The sequence below is a fragment of the Rhinoraja longicauda genome, chromosome 6 (genome assembly GCF_053455715.1).
Source record: "Rhinoraja longicauda isolate Sanriku21f chromosome 6, sRhiLon1.1, whole genome shotgun sequence".
Lineage (NCBI taxonomy): Eukaryota > Metazoa > Chordata > Chondrichthyes > Rajiformes > Arhynchobatidae > Rhinoraja > Rhinoraja longicauda.
Genome location: NC_135958.1, coordinates 41,495,820 through 41,514,038, shown reverse-complemented (window position 1 = coordinate 41,514,038; position 18,219 = coordinate 41,495,820). Strand labels below are relative to the sequence as shown.

The 18,219-nt window shown below is 47.1% G+C and overlaps 1 long non-coding RNA gene across 1 annotated transcript in view; it reads left to right on the top strand.

Annotated features, from left to right (window-relative positions):
• Positions 1–1,456: 1,456 nt before the first annotated feature.
• The window catches only part of LOC144594424 (uncharacterized), a 329,156-nt gene continuing 312,393 nt past the window's right edge, over positions 1,457–18,219 (top strand). Inside the window, exon 1 of the long non-coding RNA XR_013547387.1 lies at positions 1,457–1,566. This is a non-coding gene — a long non-coding RNA (uncharacterized LOC144594424). The remainder of the gene's footprint in view (positions 1,567–18,219) is intronic.

Below are 18,219 nucleotides of genomic sequence, written 5' to 3'. Positions count from 1 at the left end.
TCTTCATCTATATACTAAAACTCTCGTTTGTTTGTTTATTTGTGATTGAACTACAGCCAAAACGGTAGACGATAGCGTGACAATTTTAGGCCCACCTTACTCACCGTCAACGCTTTAATGGTAAAGCAAGTAGTTTCATTGAAATCGGTGTTATATATTTAAAGTTATTCACGTTTTAAAGTTTAAAATCTATCTCCTAGCGAGGGAGGAGGGAGGGAGGAGGGGGAGGGAGGGAGGGGGGAGAAAGGTGGATAAGGGGGGAAGGGGGATGGAGAGGGGGAAGTGGGGAGGGGGAGGAGGGAGGGGGGAGGGGGAGGGGGAAGGGTAGGGAGGGGGAGGGGGAGGGGAGGGAGGGGGGAAGGGGGAGGGGGAGGGGAGGGAGGGGGGAGGAAGGTGGATAAGGGGGGGAAGGGGGATGGAGAGGGGGAAGGGGAAGTAGGGAGGGGGAAGTGGGGAGGGGGAGGCGGAGGGGAGGGAGTGGGAAGGGAGGGAGGGGGGAGGGGAGGGAGGGGGGGAGGGGAGGGAGGGGGGAGGGGAGGGAGGGGGGAGGGGAGGGAGGGGGGAGGGGAGGGGAGGGGAGGGAGGGGAGGGGAGGGAGGGGGGAGGGGGGAGGGGGGAGGGGGGAGGGGGGAGGGGGGGAGGAGAGGGTGCTGCACCAATGCAGGAAAGGTTTGGGCCCAATGGGTCCACTTGGTCTAGTCTACGTTAGATGTACAATACTGTTTTGAAATCAGGCTGAATAAATTTGTGACTCTGGTTTTTGAAACTGGTTACTGGTAATCCAAGTAATTTTTCAGTTCTTTTTACCTGACATGCGGAAAAATTATTCCAATGAACATTATTCTTCTTTGAAGCGAGTGGAATAAGTGATCCAAAATCAAAGCTTGGCAGCATAGCTCTGGGATAATGACAAACTGAGTGGGTTCAAATTGACGTTGTGCTTGTCCAACGCGTGACACAGTTCGCATCTACAGTGAGGCAGCACTGACAGAAGGCTACTTATGGCACATATGATACTGTTGTTTTAGAAAGGGGTGTACGATCCCCACCTCTGGCCAGGAGGCACTGATCGAGAACTAATCGAGTGGTGCTGAAATATCAACAAATCTCACGTGCTTCCCGATTCATAATCACATTTCTAGAACGCTGTCGTTTTTGGAAGCGTATTTTAAAATTACACATTCGGATTCCGCAATAGGTTTTTTTTGTTTTGAATTTGTAACTTTCCCCCTGAGAGTCGATGCGAGCTGGACTGCCGGTGCCAGGCAGCGACGCTCCGTTTACCCAGGGCAGCAGCAAGTCCTTTTCTCATTTCGGTGCCCAGATTTAGCCTGGGTTTTGAGGCAGATAAATCAAGCCTTTGCTTGGCTTCCACTTCCAGGCAAAATTCTGTGCTACTGGCTGCAGAGAGGGGGGGCGTGAGCTTCATTCTTGTGGTTGTGGTCACTAACCTAGACTTCTCTTTCGCAGACTGCTGAAAGGCTGTGGAGGGCAGGAGGAGTCCTGCTAGTTCATACGTCCCCAACACAGAAATGCATCTCCCGCACCCAGCCGGCTAACTGTGAGGTAAGTTGAATTGCTTTTTTTTTCTCTCACACGCACTTTTTAAAAAAAACTACTGATTGCACTGAACAGGAAACATCTTTAAACTGCAGTGGCATGGTCTATAAATCCTGTGAGTTTGTTCGGCTGTGAATATTCAGCTGAGTTTGGCAATCCTCTCTCTGCTTTTATGGGGGAAGAAATGAAAATCAGTGAATGGAAAAGGTTTGAAATGTTTCTGGATTTTTGCATCGTGATGTCATGCTGCACCAGGGTGACTTTGTGTCATTGTTTAGTTATTAGTGTCAGCTGCATCTTTCCAACAGGTTTATCCAGGCAAAGTTGTTTGTACTTTTCTGTTAAAATCTCAACCAGGGGCTGTTTGATTCAGCTGTTGCCCTGCGAATCTTTAATGTGACTGCTAGATATTTGTTTAAAATTCAGCTCAGTGGGTGCACAGAAGCAAAGGACTTTCAATGCAATGCATTTCATTTTGTTTCATTTACTAGCCAAGGTGGACTTGAATCCAAGTGTTAAACTCCTTATTGGCAAAACACTTACATGAAACGCATGTGCAATAAGCACATTAAAATGTTGTGGTTATGGCTTTGTAGAATGTAAACAATTACAGAGTGCAGCTTTTCAAATAAATAAATCATATAATAATCAAAATGATGACAATGTTTTAATTCTGAGCTTTCTCTTATATTCTGGTTTATTGGAATGAAGCTGGAAAGGTTTGTCATCTCATTAATAACAGTCGTACTCTTGTTCTAGCCCAGTGAGATGATTCTTGTGGTCCCTTTAAAAGTAAACATTGTATTGCCCTTTGGTGCATTTGGTTGGATTGTGAAAATACAGTGCTTCTACTGAAACCTGTTGATTGGTAAATAGCGTAGGAAAGAACTGCAGATGCTGGTTTAAATCGAGGGTAGACACAAAATGCTGGAGTAACTCAGCGGGTCAGGCAGCATCTCTGGAGAGAAGGAATGGGTGACCCTTCTTCAGTCCCTTCAGGGTCTCGACCCGAAGCGTCGCCCATTCCTTCTCTCCCGAGATGCTGCCTGACCCGCTGAGTTACTCCAGCGTTTTGTGTCTACCTTCGATTAGCAAATAGCTCTGTTGATTTTGAGGTCTGAAGTTGATTGTTGCGGTCTGGAGAAGGGTCTCGACCTGAAACGTCACCCGTTCCTTCTCTCCTGAGATGCCGCCTGACCCGCTGAGTTACTCCAGCATTTTGTGGTACCTTCGCTTTGTACCAGCGTCTTCAGTTATTTTCCTACACTGTTGATTTTGATGGTGGCTTCACTTGGAGGCATGACCTTGACTTAGCTAGCCTTTTATATTCAGTGCTGGCTTTGCGGACAGGTGAAGTGGCAGATTTATCAGGCCAGACTTTTAGTGTCAGTGCATTAGCTGAATAGACCTTTTTAAAAATTCTGGCTCTGAACTAAAAAAACAGGAATGCACACCACACCTGGAGCTAACATTGCGCATTTCAGAATCAAAATGTCTAATTAAGTGAACTGCGAATCTGTCATGTGTAATTATCATCCCCCGAGCAGCCTTCCCCATTCACTAAGTCCTGCATTGAGTAGGACTCGCATTTTATCACACTTTGTGATTATCTGTAAAACTGCCCCGTGTCCTACGAAATCCATGGACTCATGCTAACAAGCAAAATGAAATGAAACAATTTTTCGCACTTGTGATGACATTTCTTCAAGAGGGTCTGGTGATGGGTGGTAGTAAGATTTATGGCCATAATCCCCCCTCCAGCACATTATTATTGCAGCTGTTAGAAATGGACATATTTACTCAACGTGAAGTTGAGGTGCAATACATATATCATTTAAAAACGTCTGAGTTTATGAGTCTTGTCTCTTGAGTTTGTGTTGTCTTCTCTGAGTCTTTGTGTCCCTGTTGAATCGGCTTCAGAGAATGAGTTGTAATGGAACTGAGATGTGAAGAATCCGTATTTATTCCAGTGTATTGGCCAGCGCATTAACGGCAATCTACAGCTTAACTACAGTCAATGCAGGCCTTGGTTTGCAGAGAAGATGCCCTGTGAAATGAATGCTATTTACCTTGTCGCACAATCCAGATTGTTCAGGCAGTTAATTTTCAGTGTTGGAAATTAAAGGGAAGGACAAATTACTCCCTAACAGCAATTTTGAGATTGTACGACTGCACAAAAACGTGTTCCAAACATAGCTTTAACCTAGCGGGTCAGTCAGCATCTCTGGGGAAAGGGAATGGGCGACGTTTCGGGTCGGTACACCTTCCTCAGACCTGAAACGTAATTAGCCCATTCCTCTCCAGCGATGCTGCCTGTCCCGCAGAGTCACGCCAGCATTTTGTGTGTGTTTTCGGTGTAAACCAGCATCTGCAGTTCCTTCCTGCATGTAACCTCTTTAGAAATGTCAGGAGCCCGTGCAATTTATATCTCGGGTTGAACTTTCCCTTGCCGATGACTGCAATTCTATCACAGTTACACGTACAACTCGGACACACAATTTTTAAATTGTTTTTTATCATTTAAGTACAAGCTCGATGGACGCTAAGGAGCTTGTTGCAGTAGAGAAATCTCTGGGTGGTGGGGAAATATCTGATCAAACAACGAGGTGGGGAGACACCTTCATGGGAGAAGGCAGGAGAATGGGGTGAGGAGAGAGAGAGAGAGATAGTTCGGCCGTGATTGAATGGGGGGGCAGAACTGATGGGCCGAATGGCCTAATTCTGGCTACTATCACTTTTGACTTATGACCTCCGACAGGAGGTGAAGTGGGAGACCAGAGGATCGAGGAGATCTATCAATCCTCAAAGCAGCTGCTGCTAGGCCAAAAGAGAGTTGAGCCCGCCACACTGGCCAGGGAGTGCACTAGTCCCACGTCTCAGTGTGAACCAAAGATAGTAGAGCAGAGCAAGATAGACCACTCGACCCTAAAAACCGTAGCATGTCACGGCGCCATTTCAGTAGGCAGAAACTTGCAGAAACGTTTAAAAAGAAAAATAACAAAAATCTGTGATATTTTCTGCATTTTAATGGTATCATCACACATACTGTTCCCCCACTACACTGATTACACTGCCAGAGGCAGAGCGAACGGCGGGGTTTGCTTACTAAAATGGCGGACGTTATGCTCCTTTGCGTACTACACCTCAGTATAGGCGGTTTCAGCGGAGTGGTTCATCTTGCTCCTCTTGTATCTTTGGTGCGAACTGACTGCCCTGGTTTCCCTGGCCAGGCCAATGCTACCCCTCAAAGTTAACCTTGCCAAAATGAGCTGTGGGCAACTCTTTATTTCCAGAGGGCTAGTGGAAGATTGAGGATTGTGCAAAGTGTGGGATTGTGCGTACCTGTGATGACCAGGCCTTCTGTAACAAATCTTCATCTGTGGGGTTGCCAATTGTCCCGTATTAGCCGGGACATCCCGTTTACAAAGACTGGGCTTGCATTCACCGGAGTTTAGAAGGATGAGAGGGGATCTTATAGAGACATATAAAATTATAAAAGGACTGGACAAGCTAGTTGCAGGGAAAATGTTCCTGATGTTGGGGAAGTCCAGAACCAGGGGACACAGTCAAAGAATAAAGGGGGGCCATTTAAAACTGAGGTGAGAAGGAACTTTTTCACCCAGAGAGTTGTGAATTTGTGGAATTCTCTGCCACACAGGGCAGTGGAGGCCAAATCACTGGATGGATTTAAAAGACAGTTAGATAGAGCTCTAGGGGCTAGCGGAATCAAGGGATATGGGGAGAAGGCAGGCACGGGTTACTGATTGTGGATGATCAGCCATGATCACAATGAATGGCTCGAAAGGCCGAATGGCCTCCTCCTGCACCTATTTTCTATGTTTCTATGTTTCTATGTTTCTATGTATTTTGGGCTAAATTGGTTTGTCCCATACGGGGGCGCCCTTGTCCCGTATTAGGGGGTTGCCAACTTCCTCACTCCCAAATACGGGACAAGGTGACGTCACCGCCCCGCACCCCACGTGACCTCGCCCAGCCAGCGGCCACGTGCTCCCGCTCCACCAACAGAGATGCTGCCTGTCCCGCTGAGTTACGCCAGTATTTTGTGTCTGTCTTCGGCATCTGCAGCTCCTTCCTACACATCAATCTTTTATTCACAGAAATAAATAATGACTGCGGAATTGCTTTCCTCAGCCTAATTTTATAGAGCATATGTTTCCCCTCCATTCTCTTTGGTTTATTTATGTAGTATTTCCTTACCCTTTTATCTGTCTTGGACAGTTTCCATAAAGTTAACATGCTCCTCAGAATCACTAACAGTGCGTTTGTTTCTCCTCCTGACCATCTTGTTCATTCAGTGCTTCGTTGCTCCCATTATTATATACCACTGGAAGGAACGTCCATGATGCTAGATGGTCTGGCAGTCAAGCTGATTGCATTCCTTGTGTTTTGAGTTACTTGACTGTTGTTCGAACTACAGGGCGCAGCGGTAGAGTTGCTGCCTTACAGCAAATGCAGCGCCGGAGACCCAGGTTCGATCCCGACTACGGGTGCCGTCTGTATGGAGTTTGTACGTTCTCCCCATGACCTGCGTGGGTTTTTCTCCGAGATCTTCGGTTTCCTCCCACACTCCAAAGACGTGCAGGTTTGTAGGTTGATTGGCTTGGTGAATGTAAAAATTGTCCTTGGTGTTATAGTAGGATAGTTTTAATATACGGGGATCGCTGGTCGGCGTGGACCCGGTGGGCCGAAGGGCCTGTTTCCGCGCGGTATCTCTACACTATAACTCAAAAAAAACTACACTCATTCAGGCTGGAGCTCGGCTGGGCTGGGCTGGGCTGGGCTGGGCGCCGCTCCAAGAAGCTGCGTACTTGGACCGCACATGGACTACAGCAGCAGAGGCCATCATCGCCCACGCTTGTCCAGGCTGACCCAGCAACATCGCCATGACAATGGGCCTTCATGGTCAGGTCATGAACCCTGCACTTACCACAGCTGGGACTTGAAAATGGCGCCAAACCGGTGATTTTGAATTTCCACTTATCTCCTTTATCTTCAAAAGTCTGAAGAAGGGTCTCGACCCGGAATGTCAACTATTCCTGTTCTCCAGAGATGCTGCTTGTCCCGCTGAGTTACTCCAGATTTTTGGGTCTATCATTAGTTTAAACCAGCATCTGCAGTTCCTTGCTACACACATCTCCTTTATCTTGAAATGGTGGAGTAACTCAGCGGGTCAGGCAGCATCTCTGGAGAGAAGGAATGGGTGACGTTTCGGGTCGAGACCCTTCTTCAGACTGATGTCAGGGGACGGGGTGGGACAAAGATAGGATGTAGTCGGAGACAGGATGACTGGTGAGAGAACTGGGAAGGGGAAGGGGAGGGAATAGAGAGGGAAAGCAGGGACTATCTGAAGTTAGAGAAGTCAATGTTCATACCGCTGAGGTGTAAATTATCCAAGCGAAATATGAGGTGCTGTTCCTCCAATTTGTGCTGGGCCTCACTCTGACAATGGAGGAGGCCCAGGACAGAAAGTTCAGATTGGGAATGGGAGGGGGAGTTGAAGTGCTGAGCTACCGGGAGATCAGGTAGGTTAAGACGGACTGAGTGAAGGTGTTGAGCGAAACGATCGCCGAGCCTGCGTTTTGTCTCGCCGATGTAGAGAAGTTGACACCTGGAACAGCAGATACAGTAGATGAGGTTGGAGGAGGTGCAGGTGAACCTCTGCCTCATCTGGAAAGACTGTTTGGGTCTTGGTTGCGGATCCATTATCTTGTTTGATTTATATATTATTCCTGAGAATTTCTGAGGTCAGTAAAGTGATGAGTCAGCTAACTAGCCACAAATGTAACCTTACCATAGGGGTGCCAACTATCTCACTCCCAAATAAGGGACAAGGTGATGTCACCGCCCCGCGCCCCATGCGACCTCACCCAGCCAGCGGCCACGTGCTCCCGCTCCACCAATGGCGGTCGCCCGTGCCGGGAGGCGGGTTGCTATGCAACCTCCGTTAGGTGGCGCCCGGGCCTCCGGACCTACACTGTCTGGACCTACACTGTCTGGACCTACAGTGTCCAGGCCTACAGTGTCTGGGCCTACAGCGTCCGGCCTACAGCGCCCCCCAGGCCTAATATGGGACAAGGGCGGACCCGGCTAATACGGGACAGTTGGCAACCCTACCGTACCAGGAGTCAGAAGGGATGATGCAGAGCCAAGTGCCAAATCCCCATTTCTCTGAATTTGAGTTTCTAGGTCGTCTATGCCCGTTCACGTTCAATGCTTGCACCTATTGAGAAACCAGTCAGTATCGTGAGAATGTCAGGACATGTTGAATGGAAGAGGAGTGTGGATGAGGCGGAAAATAGAACATGTAACAGCACAGCACAAGGAACAGGCCTTTTGGGCCTCAACAACTGTGCCGAACACGGTGCCATCACTTACTTGCTGGCTCATGATCCATTCCAAAACCATATCCATAACCAAACAGCTGCTTTCCACGAACAGTAGCTCTACTCAACAACCAAAAGTCTGTAGCCTCCTTTTGCTCTGGTATTTTGTTTCATTCTTCACACGTTTAAATTATAATGTTTTATTCTTAATTGTTTACTGCGTGTCGTGTTGTTACTTGCGAGCGGAGCACCGAGGCACATTCCTTGTATGTGCACATACTTGGCCAATAAAATTTATTCAACTCAATTCAATACCACCATCATATCTGCCTCAATGGCCACCCATGGCCACACTTGCCAGTCTCTGAGGCCAAAAACCTTGCCCCACACATCTCATTTAAACTTTGCCCATCTCACCTTAAAGCTATGCCCTCTAGCATTTAGGGCGGCCATTCGTGTCCTGGGCGACGTAAGTTTAAGGTGAAGGGAAAAGATTTAATAGGAATCTGAGGGGTAACTTTTTCACACAGAGGGTGGTGGGTGTGTGGAACGAGCTGCTGGAGGAGGTAGTTGATGCAGGGACTATGCCAACGTTCAAGAAACAGTTAGACAGGTACATGGATAGGACAGGTTTGGAGGGATATGGGCTGAATGCAGGCAGGTGGGACTAGTGTAGCTGGGACATGTTGGCTGGTGTGGGCAAGTTGGGCCGAAGGGCCTGTTTTCATGCTGTGTCACTCTATGACTCGATAAGTGTGAGGTCATTACAACGGTACGAAGAAACAAAAGGTGGATTATTATCGGCATGGTGAAAATCTGCAAATGAGCAAGATGTTGAGGGCTCTGGATATTATAGACAATAGACAATAGGTGCAGGAGGAGGCCATTCGGCCCTTTGAGCCAGCACCGCCATTCAATGTGATCATGGCTGATCTTTCTCAATCAGTACCCCGTTCCTGCCTTCTCCCCATACCCCCTGACTCCGCTATCCTTAAGAGCTCTATCTAGCTCTCTCTTGAATGCATTCAGAGAATTGGCCTCCACTGCCTTCTGAGGCAGAGAATTCCTCAGATTCACAACTCTCTGACTGAAAAAGGTTTTCCTCATCTCAGTTCTAAATGGCCTCATGCATGAATTACAACAAAATATATTTTGGCAGGTCCAGCAATTGTTCAAGAGGTCAGTTAAACACCTTTTGGCCTTTGTTGTGAATGCGTTGGAGTTTAAAAGGTGGGAGGTTTTAATGCTGCTGTACAAGGTGTCGGTGAGGCCATTGTTAATGTAGTGTGCAGTTTTTCTTCCCTTAAGAAGGAGAGCAGAGTATTGCAGGCAGTCTTAAAGGGGTTTTGTGGGGTCAGAGAGGTATTTACAAGTTATCGGAGTAGAATTAGGCCATTCGGCCCATCGAGTCCACTCCGCCATTCAATCATAGCTAATCTCCGTCTCCTCATCCCTGTCAACTATCTCCTGCCTTCCCCCCCCATAACCCTTGACACCCGTTCTAATCAAGAATCTATCTATCTCTGCCTGAAAGATAACTACTGACTTGGCCTCCACAGGCCTCTGTGGCAATGAGTTTCACAGATTAACTACCCTCTGACTAAAGAAGGATATTCTACTAAAATAGGCTACACAGTCTGTGTCTGTAATCCTTGGAGCTTAGAAAACTGAGGTGTGACTTCACTCAAATATGTAAGAGGCTTGACAGAGGCGATACTGAGACGATTCCACTTGCAGAAGTCTCATGAAAAGGACAAGAGAGGCAGGTCGTTTAAAACTAAGAAAATCTCTTCTCCGAGCAAGTGAATGGAGAATGGTGGGTGGGGGAGGGGGGCAGATCATTAGAAATATTTAAGGTGGATATAAATATTTGAAAAAAGAAAAGGAATTGAGATCTATGGGGAGCCGGTGTGGAAAATGAGGTGAGGCCCGAAAAGATCAGTTGTGATCATGTAGATTTCCAATGTAAGCTTCAAGGTTCACGTGGCACCCTCCTGCTCCTATTTTCTTCAGTACAGAGGGCGGCACATAGGGTTGCCAACTATCTCACTCCCAAATAAGGGGCAAGGTGATGTCACCGCCCCGCGTCCCACGTGACCTCACCCAGCCAGCGGCCACGTGCTCCCGCTCCACCAATGGCGGCCCCTCGGGCCGGGAGGAGGGTTGCTACGCAACCTCCGTTAGGCGGCCTCCGGGCCTACACTGTCTGGACCTACACTGTCCGCAGGAGAACCAAGTCACTGAGACATTTACACTGATCAGCCAAAACATTACGACCACTGACAGGTGTAGTGAATAACATTGATTGTCTTGTTACAATGGCACCTGTCAAGGGGTGGGATATATTAGGCAGCAAGTGAACAGTCAGTTCTTGAGGTTGATGTGTTGGATGCAGGAGAAATGGGCAGGAGTAAAGACCTGAGTGACTTTGACAAGGGCCAAATTTTTATGGCCAGACGACTGGGTCAGAGCATCTCTGAAACGGCAAGGCTTGTGGGGTGCTCCCGGTCAGCAGAGGTGAGTACCTACCGACAGTGGTTCGAGGAGGGACAAACCACAAACCGGCGACAGGCAAGGTGTTGGGCGCCCAAGGCTCATCGATGCGCGAGGGCAACGAAGGCTATCCCGTCTGGTCCGAACCGACAGAAGGTCTACTGTGGCACAAGTCACAGAAAATGTTAATGGTGGTCACTGGAGGAATGTGTCACAATACACAGTGCATCGCACCCTGCTGCGTATGGGGCTGCACACGGAGGACCAACAGCATATTAGGCCGGTGGTCAAAATGTTTTGGCTGATCGGTGTATCTGGCATTTGGCAGCTCTTTGACTTTACTTCTTGAAAGGATTATGCATTTTGAACTCCAGAAATTGATATTAATTGTGACCTTTCACGGTCCATGAAACCACAAGAGAGTGTCTTGGACATAGCTGTTTGTTTACTTATTGTACCGAACTAATCAGAGTTGTGTGGATGCAAACAATTAGTTTTCATGGCATTTCTAGCAAGTCGTTTGGTTTTATGCATTCAGATTGTATCGGTTTGAAATTTTCCCTTTGTAATCTGGATGATTGTTTGCCTAATAAGATGAAAGAAAACCTCTTAATTAATTGAAGCCAGTAAATGAATTGCATCATGTAAATGCGGCTATTTATACATCGTTGTATATATTACATGCTTGAAAGTGAGTAACGTTTTCCTCAACAGGTTGTTCCACACAACAGGCACATTGGAAAGTTACCCCAGTCCCTCCATATCACACATTATTTATGGGCAGCACGGTGGCGCAGCGGTAGAGTTGCTGCCTCACAGCGCCAGAGGCTTGGGTTCGATCCTGACCACGGGCGCTTGTCTGTACGGAGTTTGCACGCTCTCCCCGTGACCTGCGTGGGTTTTCTCCGAGATCTTCGGTTTCCTCCCACACTCCAAAGATGTGCAGGTTTGTTGTAGGTTAATTGGCTTGGTGTAAATGTAAAATTGTCCTTAGTGTGTGTCAGATAGTGTTAGACAGTGTGTGTAGGATAGTGTTAGTGTGCGGGGATCGCTGGTCGGCGCGGACTCGACGGGCCGATAGGCCTGTTTCCGCGCTGTATCTCTAAACTAAACTAAATCTTGATTGGCAAGTAAACTGGCAGTCCGTAATTGTGATAAATGTTCTAATTGAACCCTACTGGGTTTACTGTCACCAGAAGGATCGCAGCACTCCAAGAAATTTGTTCACCACCATCATATCAAGTCAGCGACGGAGAGCCAAGGAAGTCTAGTCCTCTCAGTGATACTTGCGTCCTGAGAAATGGATGAATTCCAAATAAATTTAATTACCTTGTCTTTGTAATCAAATCTATAACTGTTGAATGAAATATCTGTTGCATAGGCCGTATGTATTTTCTGAAGCTGTTTTGATTTTTTGTATGAAAAGAATTTTCATAAAATTACCTGCCAATTGGAAAGGAACCGTTTTAGGTGAAAGAATGATCACTTAATGATCTTGTTGGTTTCCCCTTGAACTGGGGAAGTTAAGGATTAAATTTTCTGTTTGTAACGTAAATCTTCAAAATAGTGAATGAGTTGTTCTGCTATTAAATTCATTCTGCATTTCTCTAGCTTAATGTATAATGTCTTTAAGGAGAAGTACTATTAAAAGGATTGCAGAATTAAACACTACAAAACAGGGTGACAGTGGTTCAAATCATATAGAGCTGAGCAACATTGGGCATCACTGCAACCAATTTCAGAGAGAAATGATACATTGAAAATGAGGAACATAATGCAAGATGAAAGCAGCTTAAACTGTGATTTCTTTTTTACTTGTCCTGCAACCTCTTTAAAAACTCGAGAAATCCACAGTGGTGCCAAATGTAAAACATGCACATACATGACAGGTGCATGATTCTTACAAAATTCTTAGGGGGTTGGACAGGCTAGATGCAGGAAGATTGTTCCCGATGTTGGGGAAGTCCAGAACAAGGGGTCACAGTTTAAGGATAAGGGGGAAGTCTTTTGGGACCGAGATGAGAAAGTTTTTTTTCACACAGAGTGGTGAATCTGTGGAATTCTCTGCCACAGAAGGTAGTTGAGGCCAGTTCATTGGCTATATTTAAGAGGGAGTTAGATGTGGCCCTTGTGGCTAAAGGGATCAGGGGGTATGGAGAGAAGGCAGGTACGGGATGCTGAGTTGGATGATCAGCCATGATCATATTGAATGGTTCGAAGTGCTGAATGGCCTACTCCTACACCTATTTTCTATGTTTCTATGTTTCTATGACAGTGGCACACTTATATCGGCCAGCACCAGGGAGGCACAAAAGGCTACAGATGCTGCAATTGGGAACAGAAAATAAACCTACTGAGAAACACCCTTGTTAATATAGTGGTTAGCATCCCCGCCTGTCATCCCCCTGTTCAATTCCCCGACCGGGAGTTCTAAGCTATTTGCCCAGAGCAGGGGATTCAAGAATCAGAGGACATAGGTTTAAGGTGATGGGGGTAAGATTCAATAAAAACCTGAGGGGTAACCTTTAGGGCGGTCACGGTGGCGCAGCGGTAGAGTTGCTGCCTTCCAGCGAATGCAGCGCTGGAGACCCGTGTTCGATCCCGACTATGGGTGCTGTCTGTACGGAGTTTGTACGTTCTCCCCGTGACCTGTGTGGGTTTCCTCCGAGATCTTCGGTTTCCTCCCACACTCCAAAGACGTACAGGTTTGTAGGTTAATTGGCTTGGTAAATGTAATAATTGTCCCTAGTGGGTGTAGGATAGTGTTAATGTGCGGGGATCGCTGGTCGGCGCGGACTCGGTGGGCCGAAGGGTCTGTTTCCGTGCTGTATCTCTGAACTAAACTCGGCAGTATCTGTGGGGGAGAGGGGACGAGGCTCCAGAAAGGATGATGTCATAGAGTGTTATAGAGTCATACAACACGGAAACAGGTCCTACGGCCCAACCTGCCCACAACATGTCCCAGTTACACCAGTCCCACTTGCCTGCTTTTGGTCCATATCCCTCCAAACCTGTCCTATCCATGTACCTGTCTAACTGTTTCTTAAACGTTGGGGTAGTCCCTGCCTCAACTACCTCCTCTGGCAGATTGTTCCCCGACCCGAAACATCACCCATTCCTTCTCTCCCGAGATGCTGCCTGACCCGTTGAGTTACTCCAGCATTTTATGTCTACCTTCTATTTTAACCAGCATCCGCAGTTTTGTTTTCCTTGCTCTTTGGTCTTGTTGGTGTTGAGAACAAGATTGTTGTTCAGGCACCATTAACAATCTCCATGCTACGCTCTGATTCATCATTGCCCGGAATGGCGGGACTGCCTTACGTTGAAAGACTGGAGCGACTGGGCTTGTATACTCTGGAATTTAGAAGGACGAGAGGGGATCTTATTGAATCATATAAGATTATTAAGGGATTGGACACGCTAGAGGCAGGAAACATGTTCCCAATGTTGGGGGAGTCCCAAACCAGAGGCCAAAGTTTAAGAATAAGGGGTAGGCTATTTAGAACGGAGGTAAGGAAGAACGTTTTCATTCAGAGAGTTGTGAAGCTGTGGAACTCTCTGCCTCAGAAGGCAGTGGAGGCCAATTCTCTGGATGCTTTCAAGAGAGAGTTAGATAGAGTTCTTTTGGATAGCGGAGTCAGGGGGTATGGGGAGAAGGCAGGAAGGGGGTACTGATTGTGGATGATCAGCCGTGATCACGGTGAATGGCGGTGCTGGCTCGAAGGGCTGAATGGCCTAATCCTGCACCTATTGTTAATTGTCCCATAATGCGTCCAACCACAGTCGTATTGTAGGCGAATGTAAAGACGGCGTGGGATCTGTGTGGGATATGGTGTTGAACAGTGAGGTTCAGTAGTCTCTGAACAACAGCCTGATGTTTGCGTTCTTATTGTCCAAGGTCAAGTGTGGAATGGAGAGCCAGCGAGATCGCATCCCCCCTCCCCTTGATCTACTGGGGCGGTAGGGCCTACCATCAGGGTCAGATGCTTTCACTCTCACAAGGGACCTTCTGATGTTGGTCTCGGTGAGAGACCAGAAGATCCTTCATGTGTTCTGTCACTGTCTGGATTTTGCCAAACCATAAAGACATCTTGTATGTATAGGACACATGCCAAACCATAAAGACATCGTGTCTTATATGCAGATTCAAGTGGGGTTATTTGCAACAAAAGAAAGATTCATCCTCAGTGTTTAATATGACAGCCAATTATCTTTCTATACCTCATACCTATTTGAAAGGACGTTTCAATTGATTTTCTTGCAGGCCTGAAGACTATTTGTGGTAAAATGGTTGGTTAAAAAAAAAGCCTCCAATATTTTCCCGATCGGCTGTCACTTTTGTAACTTTTTACTTTTATTTAATGCTCAATATTACTTTTTTCCCACTGTATGCCAGAACGCTCAAACATTTGCAATCCAAAACATTCTTTTTAAGGATTGGATATCCACAAATGTAATAAGTTCTTCATGAAGCTCAACTAGATAAAGGCACACTTAAGATTCAGTTGTCTTCAATTTAGAAAGGTTGGCAACAGCGAGATTCCTTACTATATTGAAGTAATATTATCTCAGACTCTCAGCAGCAACATGAAATACCACAATGGCAGAAGTACCACTCCAGTCCCACAGTTCTGTGGGAAGTCGCTGACTAAATGATTAGTAATGTCCTGCAGGCGATGGAAAAATTATCAGACATATTTTTTCCAGTTCACACAGTTTCAAAGCAAGAGTGGTAATGGAGTAAGGCTGCTGGCAGATGACCTGTTCATCTCCTCAGCATGTCTGGAGCAATGAGAACGGGGAGGAAATGAAGAGATTCACACCCTGAAGGCAAAAGCAAAGTCCAATAACTTATTCAATAACGTGTGTGAATGTGGAATCTGAGTATGTACAGGACACATGCCAGGTCAACCCTAAAAACTTCACACTGTAAGAACTTACCAAGCATTTAAAAAATGAAGAAATATTGATTGAGACTGCAAAAAGAAAACTATTCCTCTACCTTTAAGGTCACAGACTCTTGTGTTTCCACATTCTTGTGCCCAACTCAGAAATTATCAACGGTCAAGGCGTGAATTTCTGTGTCCTGAAGCAATGGTAATTGTAGTAAGTTAGTAAGGATAGCTCCATCCACAGCACACGGATTATTAACAAAGACAGACACAAAATGCTGGAGTAACTCAGCGGGACAGGCAGCGTCTCTGGAGAGAAGGAATGGGTGAGGTTTCGGGTCGAGACCCTTCTTCAGACCATTTTACAAATATACGGTTCACTTCAGACAAACTGATTTACTCACAACTGATTGCATTCACAGAAATAAGCCAACGTCTGATATAATTAGCTAACATTTCTTTGGTCCTTTAGTTTAAAGATACAGCGTGGAAACAGGCCCTTCGGCCCACCGGGTCCGCGCCGACCAGAGATCTCCGTACATTAACACTATCCTACACACACAAGGGACAATTTTTACATTTACCAAGCCAATTAGCCTACAAACCTGTACATCTTTGGAGTGTGGGAGGAAACCGAAGATCTCGGAGAAAACCCACGCAGGTCACGGGGAGAACGTACAAACTCCGTACAGACAGCACCTGTAGTCGGGATGGAACCCGGGTCTCCGGCGCTGCATTCACTGTAAGGCAGCAACTCTACCACTGCACCACCATGTTCAGATGGGCCACCCTTTGTATTAAATGTATTTTAAGTGTCAGCTGCTGTGTAATCTGTTCCACAGAGACATGGCTGACTGCCAGCTCTCCTGACTCAGCTCTCCAGCCTGAAGGTTTCTCCATCCATTGCATGGGCTGTATAATGGCATGGGAGAAGGAGAGCCTGTGGTACCTGCCTCGTGGGAAACTCTTCATGGTGTTTCACGTGGTGTTCTTGTCCAACTCCTGCTCCCTGCTCCCTGCACCCGGGGACATCTGGCAGTGAAGTGCCTTCCCTTCTACCTCCCAAGGAAAGCTCACCTCCATCATTGTGACTGCGGTCTACATCCCACTCCTGGTGGATGCTTGGCTGGCACTGCAGGAGCTGCACTCCATGGTCACCAGGCATTAGGTGGCGTGCCCCAACACCCTCTCCATCTGAGCCACGGATTTCAGCAAGGCCAGTCTGAACAAGAATGAAGTCTGGAGGCGGCACGGTGGTGCAGCGGCAGAGTTGCTGCCTTACAGCGAATGCAGCGCCAGATATCTGAGTTCGATCCCAACTACGGGTGCCGTCTGTACAGAGTTTGTACGTTCTCCCCGTGACCTGCGTGGGTTTTCTCCGAGATCTTCGGTTTCCTCCCACACTCCAAAGACGTACAGGTTTGCAAGTTAGTTGGCTTGGTATAAATGTAAATTGTCCCCAGTGTGTGGAAGATAGTGTTAGTGTGCGGGGTTCGCTGGTCGGTGCGGACTCGGTGGGCCGAAGGGCCTGTTTCCGGTTTCTGCGCTGTATCTCTAAACTAAATAAACAAAACTAAAGTCACTTCCAAACTACCACAAGCATGTTTCCAGCAGCACACGAGGATCAAACACACTAATTCACTGCTACTCCAGCATCAAAGGTCCCTAACGCTCCAGTCTCCCCGTTGGACCACCTTGTTGTGCTCCTTCTCAGTGACTGGAGAACATAGCTATACCAGAGCTGGCCAGGGGAGGCAGAGGGGCAACGTTCTGATTGCTTCCTGTGGTAGACTGGGTGGTATCCATGGACTTGGCAGTGGACCTGAATGAATATGCAACACTTGTTACCGACTTACAACGTACGACGTACAACAAGATCTGGGTGTCCTAGTGCATCAGTCAATGAAAGGAAGCATGCAGGTACAGCAGGCAGTGAAGAAAGCCAATGGAATGTTGGCCTTCATAACAAGAGGAGTTGAGTATAGGAGCAAACAGGTCCTTCTGCAGTTGTACAGGGCCCTAGTGAGACCGTACCTGGAGTACTGTGTGCAGTGTTGGTCTCCAAATTTGAGGAAGGATATTCTTGCTATTGAGGGCGTGCAGCGTAGGTTTACTAGGTTAATTCCCGGAATGGCGGGACTGTCATATGTTGAAAGACTGGAGCGACTAGGCTTGTATACACTGGAATTTAGAAGGATGAGAGGGAATCTTATCGAAACGTATAAGATTATTAAGGGGTTGGACACGTTAGAGGCAGAAAACATGTTCCCATTGTTGGGAGAGTCCAGAACAAGGGGTCACAGTTTAAGAATAAGGGGTAGGCCATTTAGAACAGAGATGAGGAAAACCTTTTTCAGTCAGAGAGTTGTGAATCTGTGGAATTCTCTGCCTCAGAAGGCAGTGGAGGCCAATTCTCTGAATGCATTCAAGAGAGAGCTAGATAGAGCTCTTAAGGATAGCGGAGTCAGGGGGTATGGGGAGAAGGCAGGAACGGGGTACTGATTGAGAATGATCAGCCATGATCACATTGAATGGCGGTGCTGGCTCGAAGGGCCGAATGGCCTCCTCCTGCACCTATTGTCTATTGTCTATTGACTTCGCAAAGGAAATGTGCGGAGCGGTTGTGTGTTCCCACCAAGCCCGTCCGAGTGTTCCCCAACCAGAAGCCTTGGATGAACCAGGAGGTCCACAATCTGAGGATTTGATCTTGGGCAATCAAGCCTGGTGATACAGGATGATGTAAGAACACTGGCATGACCTCTAAAGCCGTCGAGAAGGACAACAAGACGTTGTGGTCCCAGCTGGAGGGTGGAGTGCATGTTCTGCAGTGTGGCAGGCTGTGCAATCACTTACTCTGAGAAGGTGAAATCAATACGAAGCTCAAGTAACAATGAATTATCACCAATGGTTGAGCTTGATTCTTTCTATTC